Below are 7,735 nucleotides of genomic sequence, written 5' to 3' on the forward strand. Positions count from 1 at the left end.
AAATTTTTTTAACGGTAGCAGCTCCTCTCCACTCCTATTTTTGTTTATATGATAATAACTGATACCTGGTTGGATGAAATCTGTGTCTGGCCGGCTAACTTACAGGGTTACCTTTTGTTCAGAAGGGCTTTGCAAAAAACTGAAAGAGGGAGGGGTTTGTCTTTATGAAATGTCCTGTTTCAAGCTCATACTACAGGAAGATATATGTGAGGGAGATGAACATGTGGAGTCTCCATGGGTAGAAATACATGAAGGAAAAATAATAATAAAATCCTTTTCTATAGACCACCAAATATAACAGAATCCACTGAAAATCTTACTAGAGCAAATAAATAAAGCAGAAAATCACAAGGTAACTATTATGGGGGACTTTAAAGGGCCAATCTGTCGAAAACACATGCCTGTTACACTCTGAAGGTCTATCACAATGTCTGAAAACAGACAGCTAAGGGGCATTCTAATGACTTAAAGGGGTTGTCTCGCGCCGAAACGGGTTTTTTTTTTTTCCATAGGCCCCCCGTTCGGCGCAGGACAACCACAAGGGATGTGTTAAAAAAAGCAAAAACATATTACTTACCCGAATCCCCGCTCTGCGACGTCTTCCTTCTTCTTCCTTCACCAAGATGGCCGCCGGGATCTTCACCCACGATGCACCGTGGGCTCTGTGCGGTCCATTGCCGATTCCAGCCTCCTGATTGGCTGGAATCGGCACACGTGACGGGGCGGAGCTACGCGATGACGCGTAGAAGGGGGCGGAGCCAGAACGCCGCTCATGCCTGGACCGAGCAGAAGGGGAGAAGACCGCACAGCGCAAGCGCGTCTAAAAAAGCAAGAAGACATCAGAATTAGACGGATCCATGGAGACGGGGACGCTAGCAACAGAGCAGGTAAGTGAATAACTTCTGTATGGCTCATATTTAATGCACGATGTATATTACAAAGTACATTAATATGGCCATACAGACGTGTATGACCCCACTTGCTGCCGCGAGACAACCCCTTTAATAGTTATGTAAAAATTTATCAGAAGTCAATTCATAGATCTCTCTCATGATCAATTTATGCCAAGGCTTGTGACTGTAGCAAAGGGGGCCATCCTCTAAGCATAGATAAAAGAAGTTTTTTATACCAACACAAAAGGGGTTCTTTACTGTAAGAGCAGTGAGACTATGGAACTCTCTGCCTGAAGACTTTCTCTGGATCAATATTCCACTAGACATGCCTCTACAATGCAATTGAAGAGACTTCTCACAGTTAACAAAGTTTGAGAGGAGGTGCATTATTGGAATGCGAGAAGCTGGATAGTCGTATTCATGAATTACCTGTCACCTGAGCCATCCTGATCAGACTGTTAGGAGGTGTTGGGACCATTGGATGCATGAGGCATGCACACAAGGCAACCAAGCTCAGGATGCCCTTGCTAAACCAGCAGTAGAGAGGATTTTCCGGCAAGCACAAGTGTTTTGTGTTCACCATGTAGAGACAGGTGACGCCATCGTTACAGGCCCCTGTGTTTGTCTGAACCATTTCCAGGCGCTTTGCTGAAAGATGAAACTGGACTGCTATGGAGTGGAACCGAATTGTCTTCAGTGATGAATCCAGGCTTAGTTTTGGCACTGATGATGGCTGTGTTCGTATCTGGAGTCCTAGGGGTGAGCACCTCAACCCTGCCTTTGCTGTGGGGCGGCATACTGCCCCCACTACTGGCATGAAGATATGGGGTTCCATTGCATATGACCTATAGACACCCCTTGTAGTAGTACAAGGAACAATGACAGCTCAGCGATATGTTCAGGACATCCTGCAGACACATGTGTTCCTCTCATGGCAGCTTCCAAAAAGCATTTTTTAGGAGGATAGTACTTGGGCACACACAGAAAGGGTTTCACAGGAATGCCTCAACAACATTACCACACTTCTGTGGCCTGCCCTATCGTCTGATTTATCACCAATTGAACATGTACGGGACCATCTGGGATGCCAACTTCAAAAGCATACGAGTTTGCATGATCTAGAGGCTCAGTAACAGTAAATGTGGTCCAGTATTCCGCAAGATACCATACAGAACCTGTATCCCTCCATGTCCACCCATATCACATCTTGCATCCAAGCTAAAGGCAGCCCAACAGGGTACTAGAGCCTCCATGCCCACCTGTATCACATCTTGTATCCAAAGCTAGAGATTGTACAACAGGATACCAGAGCCTCCATGCCCACCTGTATCACATCTTTTATCCAAGCTAGATGCGGTACAACAGGGCACTAGAGCCTCCATGCCTGCCCGTATCACATCTTGTATCCAAGCTAGAGGTGGTACAACAGGGTACTAGAGCCTCCATGCCCCCCATATCACATCTTGTATCCAAGCTAGAGGTAGTACAACAGGGTACTAGAGCCTCACTTCAAGTGTGCAGTTTTCCACAATAAATTATCCTTTTGCCCTGATATTTTAATCACTTACTTACATCAATGTTACAATCACACTTATAAAGTTTGATTTGATTCTGACAACTTCTTCTAGGTGCTTAATTTTTTTTGGCAATGAGTATATGTAATGATTCAATTAAGTCCAAAACTGGATACCTGCACATGGTGGTAAATGTGAGTATTTTTATATGTAGAGATTTCAGATTAGTTTAATTAAATTGTCTATCAACTATAGTAAACATTGGGTTATCTCCATGTAATTTTATAATTAACAGTATTCATAAAACGCTTTCAAATATTAAGCACAAAAAAGTCTTTAGAAACAAAGTGCAGGAAAGTGCTCCGCAGGAAGCAGAGGAAGAACATTTTCTGGCTGAAAGACTTTATGTCTTAGGTACGATTTATACGAAGCATTAATGCTGACCTCCCTCCTGCTGAGAGTGAGCACATTTACTAGGAACATTAAGCAATTCCATCCCATAAATATGCACGTTATCTGTGAAGCAAACAATATAGAGGCAACATTTCCACAAAATTTCTTGCAGTAGATTTTCCTATTGCTCCTGTACATATTCAATGTGACTAGACAGCAAAGAGAAAAAGATAGCCATGCACGTCAAAATACAAAAGCTTTCATGTGTGTAAAGTCATGTGTAGAAAAGAATATATAGTGTATTCAGTCATATCCAGGTGTTATCATCACACAATCAGCACAGAATTGTATTTCTCGGCAGTTAGGGCTCAAACAGGCGCATGCGCTAATATGCTGGCCACTATATCACCAGCATATTAGCACATGAATCAATATTTTATCCTACAAAGAGACATTTCTATCCATGTTATTAACCCTTTTCATAGCTCTATTTAGCATCCAATCTCTGCATCCCCAATCTTTTAGTCGCTTGCATAGATCAGCTCCAGCAACTGTATAATCCTTTTTAAGGGAACACGTACGCTTGGCTCTAATTAATTCTCCTACAGGTATCGCTTTAATGGTCTGAGATGTAGCAGCTGCATCACTTTTCCTACAAAAGGAGGTTTCCACTTCAAAAGTGTTTTTATTCACATAGAGAGTGAGATCAAGAAAGGATACAGTAGCTGTTACGATCGTGTGGGCAAACTAAGCACGGGGCCCACACGATCGTGACCAAAGAGGACTGGGTACGCACACAGGTTGCACATGGTATTCACATGGGTTTCAGGCAACTGACCCTGTGCTACTGGGAGGTTGACCTGGTCCTACCTAAGCAGGGACATTGCCCCAATAAGAGCAGCCCAGCGGTCTTCGGATCTGGGCCCTAGCTGATCCTAGGAGCCACGCACCAGGACAGGACGCATTCACATGTCACATGACAAGGACTAAACAACAGGACACACAGAGCCAGAATACACAGCATACAGCAGCCAAAATGCAACCACTAGTAACAGATAGGAAGCTGAATATAAATACCAGGTATTAGTTGACATTTTGTACAAAACATGAAAGCTAGCGGGCCACTTCACGGCTCCTGGCTATACCACTAGTTCCTACACTAACCAGGAGTCCAGCAGCACCAGATACAGTTCACACAGCAAGCTGCAACAGGACAGGACACAAATCACAGTTCACACAGCAAGCTGACACAAAACTGACAGAATATAAACAAACAAACGGACATGAACCAGCACAGGGCACAAATCACACAGCAAACTTCAACAGACAAGGATTCATGACTGCTCACCCGGAACACCAGACAGAGACTGATCAGGAGCTGGGTTTATATGTGAGCACAGACTCAGGAGATTGGCTAGCAGGAAGTACCACACCCAGCCAGCTCAATCAATTAACCCTGTGAGGGCTGTGCAGCTGGAAGCACAGTAGTACAACATGTCTCAGCAGCACACGTAACAGTAGCATCATTTGACTGGTGAACTTCAAGTTATATTGATTATCATTGAGATAATATACAAAATCCTGTGCGGACGCCTCAGTGCGGTCCCATATAATAATGATATCGTCTATGAAGCGAGCATACCACACTATCTGAGTTTTATGTGGGTTAGAATGAGATTATATATATTGCTCCTCCCACCAAGCTATCATCAGACTAGCTAGCATCGGAGAGAATCTCGACCCCCATGGGGGCTACTGTTATCCGTAGGTAAAAAATACCATCAAACGTGAAAAAATTGTGTTTTAAGAAATACTCTTCACCCATAAAGCAGTCAAAACTAAAGTGGAGAACAGACTGATATTTTCAAGAGCTTAGAGTAGGACTTTTCAAACTGTGAAGCAATTGTTCTTCTCATATCTACCCATCCTAAAACAGGACAAAATTTTAAAACAAATATTAGAAAAGGCATGCAATGTGTTCCCAAAAGAAATAGAAAATTAGCAAACAAGTTATTTCACATCAGTTAATAATTCTTGGAGCTGGTTATCCCAAAAGGTTTTTTCTACATGTGGTAGCACTACATGTGGAGTTTGTAGATACAGGATTAAAACTAAAAGTGTTAAAAGTGCAGATGGAAAATCTTTATTTATTATTAAAAATGTCATCAGTTGTGATAGTAACCATGTCATTTACAATGTATTTTGCACTAATTGTAATAAAATTTATATTGGCTGCACGATTCACAAGTTAAAACACGTATCATGGAGCACATTAATGATATAGAGAAAAAGAACAAAAATGCTTCGGCAGTTGCCAGACTTTTTTTGGAACATTATTTAGGCTCTTTGGAGTCATTCAGATTCTGTGTATTGAAGCTGTAAAAAAAACCTTTAAGAGGAGGGGATTGGAGAAAATTTGTCCTCAGCAGAGAGGCATTTCGGATATTGACGTTGGGAACTTGCTTACCAGTGGGTTTAAATTAAAAAATGATTTGCTGTATATTTATTAAAGATAAGGTAAAGAGAATTTTTTTTCTCCCTCTTTTGGTTCTGGGTGTCACAATCAGGTTTCTGGAAATAAGCACATATGATTTAAATGTGCAATGATTGGTTCGTAATTGTTTTTAAGAAGAAGTAGCATTTCAGTCTAGTAGTTGTGATCAAGAAAGCAGTGTCTTTTGAAACACGTCTGTGCATTGACAGGGTATCACTTGGTACCCATCATTTATAATTTTATAGACTTTTTGTAATTAAAGAAGAATATAAGAAGTGTTTTTAAGGAACCATTTTTTCTCCTTTTGTTGTTGCTATTCAAGCCATTTGACTCACGGTCAGCCTGAGCACCTGAAAACCTTCAAGCCAAACTGGGGTAAATATTACTTACCAACCAGATGAAGATAATGTTGAGTTATGTGTTTTGGTATCATATAATTACTCAAATACCATCTCTACACAGTGAAAGTGATTACAATGCAAGTTACCTCCAATGATTAGATACCCCCAATGATATTGTCTCTGGATTTGTCCATATTCGGTTTTCTTATTTCTGGGTCCTGTAGGTAGCCGGGAGGCAGGAGATGTCAGCGGGGACTGCGGTGAGCGGTCCCCGGTACCGCAATCACCGTTATACAATGGATAACGGCGATCGCGGAAAAGTAAACAAAGATGTTAAAAAAAGAAAAGTTTCACCTCCCCTCATGGATTGGATCCATGAGGGAAGGTAAAAATACTCACCCCGCTTCCTCCATGTCCTCCGGCCGGTCTCCGGACCCCCCGCTGGCTTCTGCGCATCGCCGATGTGGCACGCATGCGCAGAAGGCCGGCGAGCCCGGCAAATTCAAAATCTCCCTGCACCCGGTTGTCACAGATAGCCGAGTGCAGGGAGATATGACTGGGGACCGCTGTATGCGGTTTCCAGTGATATGATCACTGTTATCTATTGGATAACGGTGATCATATAAAGTTAAAAAGTAAAAAAAAAAAAGTTAAAAGTTTATAAAGTTAAAGTTTCATCTCCCCTTACGGATCGTATCCGTAAGGGGGGATGAAATTACATACCCAAGGTCCCAGATTTGTTCCCTGGTGGGATGTTGATCCGCGGACCTTACCCCAGGTTCAGCGCATGCGCCCGTCAGCATGATGGCGGACGCATGCACAAAAGTGAAATATTGCCCAAGAAATTTAAAATCTCCCTGCTTCTGGCTACCAAAGGTAGCCAAGAGCCTGGAGATTTCACAGGGAGCCGCGGAATGCGGTTACTGGTCACGTGATTGCTGTTATCCAATGCATAATGGCGACCACGTAAAAGTTCTTTAAAAAGTGGCAGTTTCATCTCCCCTCACCTATGCGATCGGTGAGGGGAGATGAAACATCTTCTCAGAGGCTTCCGCATTTGAATCCAGATGCGATTATCCTTCCGGCTGCTGCGCATGCACCCGCCGGCAAAGTGCCGGACACATTCGCAGGAGCCGAGGAGCCCAGGAAATTTTAAATCTCCTTGCTCCTTGCTTGGAGCAGTGACCGACGGCCTCGTTTAGCGGTCCCCGGTCACATGATAAAGTAGCGATCTAACATTGGGCCGGTCACACATGACCGGAGAGGAATTACGGGTTCTGCATGCACTTGATCAGCGGTAATCCACGGATCAATCGCATGCATGGGATTACACAATTCCCCCCAATTAGTGGGTCGGAATTACGTAATCCACTCACAGAAACAGAACACGGCATGCTATATTTTACCGCGGATATCCGCGACCTAGAGCCTATTGTGCTCTATGACTGCGGATATACCCGCAGCCCATATGCAAACACATTGTGTACGGGCTGCGGGTACCCGGGTCATCTCTAAGCGACGGCGCGGGAAATAAAAACAAACAACGGTGTACTGCGCATGACCGCCTGTGTGAATAGACAGTTATGCGCAGTACATTACGCGGCCGTACGCAGGGTCACAGCCGGGCTCACAGCTGGAATCCGCTGCGGGCCTCCGTAAGTGGATTCCACATATGGCCGTGTGAGCCCGGCGTTATTCAGACCGCTACCTGTAATACGTAATTTACAAGAAGCCCCTGGAACGCTCACCTTCATGCAGTTCCAGGAACACCTTGTTGAGCGCATTATTTTTAGGAAGTCAATTTTTTTTCCCTATAAGTGGGCAATGGGGCCTGGAATTTATTCAGTTCTGCCCTGAAATCCAGCGAGCATTCCCTCCATTATGGGCCTAGCCATGTGTCCTGTAAGTAGATTAGGGCCACAATGGGTATGTTTCTGAACAAGGGACAAACAGGGGTATCCATTTTGGAGTGAAAGTCTTCATTCCTATGTACACTATACAAAAAAAAACAGTTTTTAAATTGACAAAATTGCCAAAAAAATGAAAATCGTCATTTTTTCCTTCTGCTTTGCTTAAATTCATTCAAATACTGTGGGGTCA

This window comes from Eleutherodactylus coqui, chromosome 1 (assembly GCF_035609145.1).
Source record: "Eleutherodactylus coqui strain aEleCoq1 chromosome 1, aEleCoq1.hap1, whole genome shotgun sequence".
Lineage (NCBI taxonomy): Eukaryota > Metazoa > Chordata > Amphibia > Anura > Eleutherodactylidae > Eleutherodactylus > Eleutherodactylus coqui.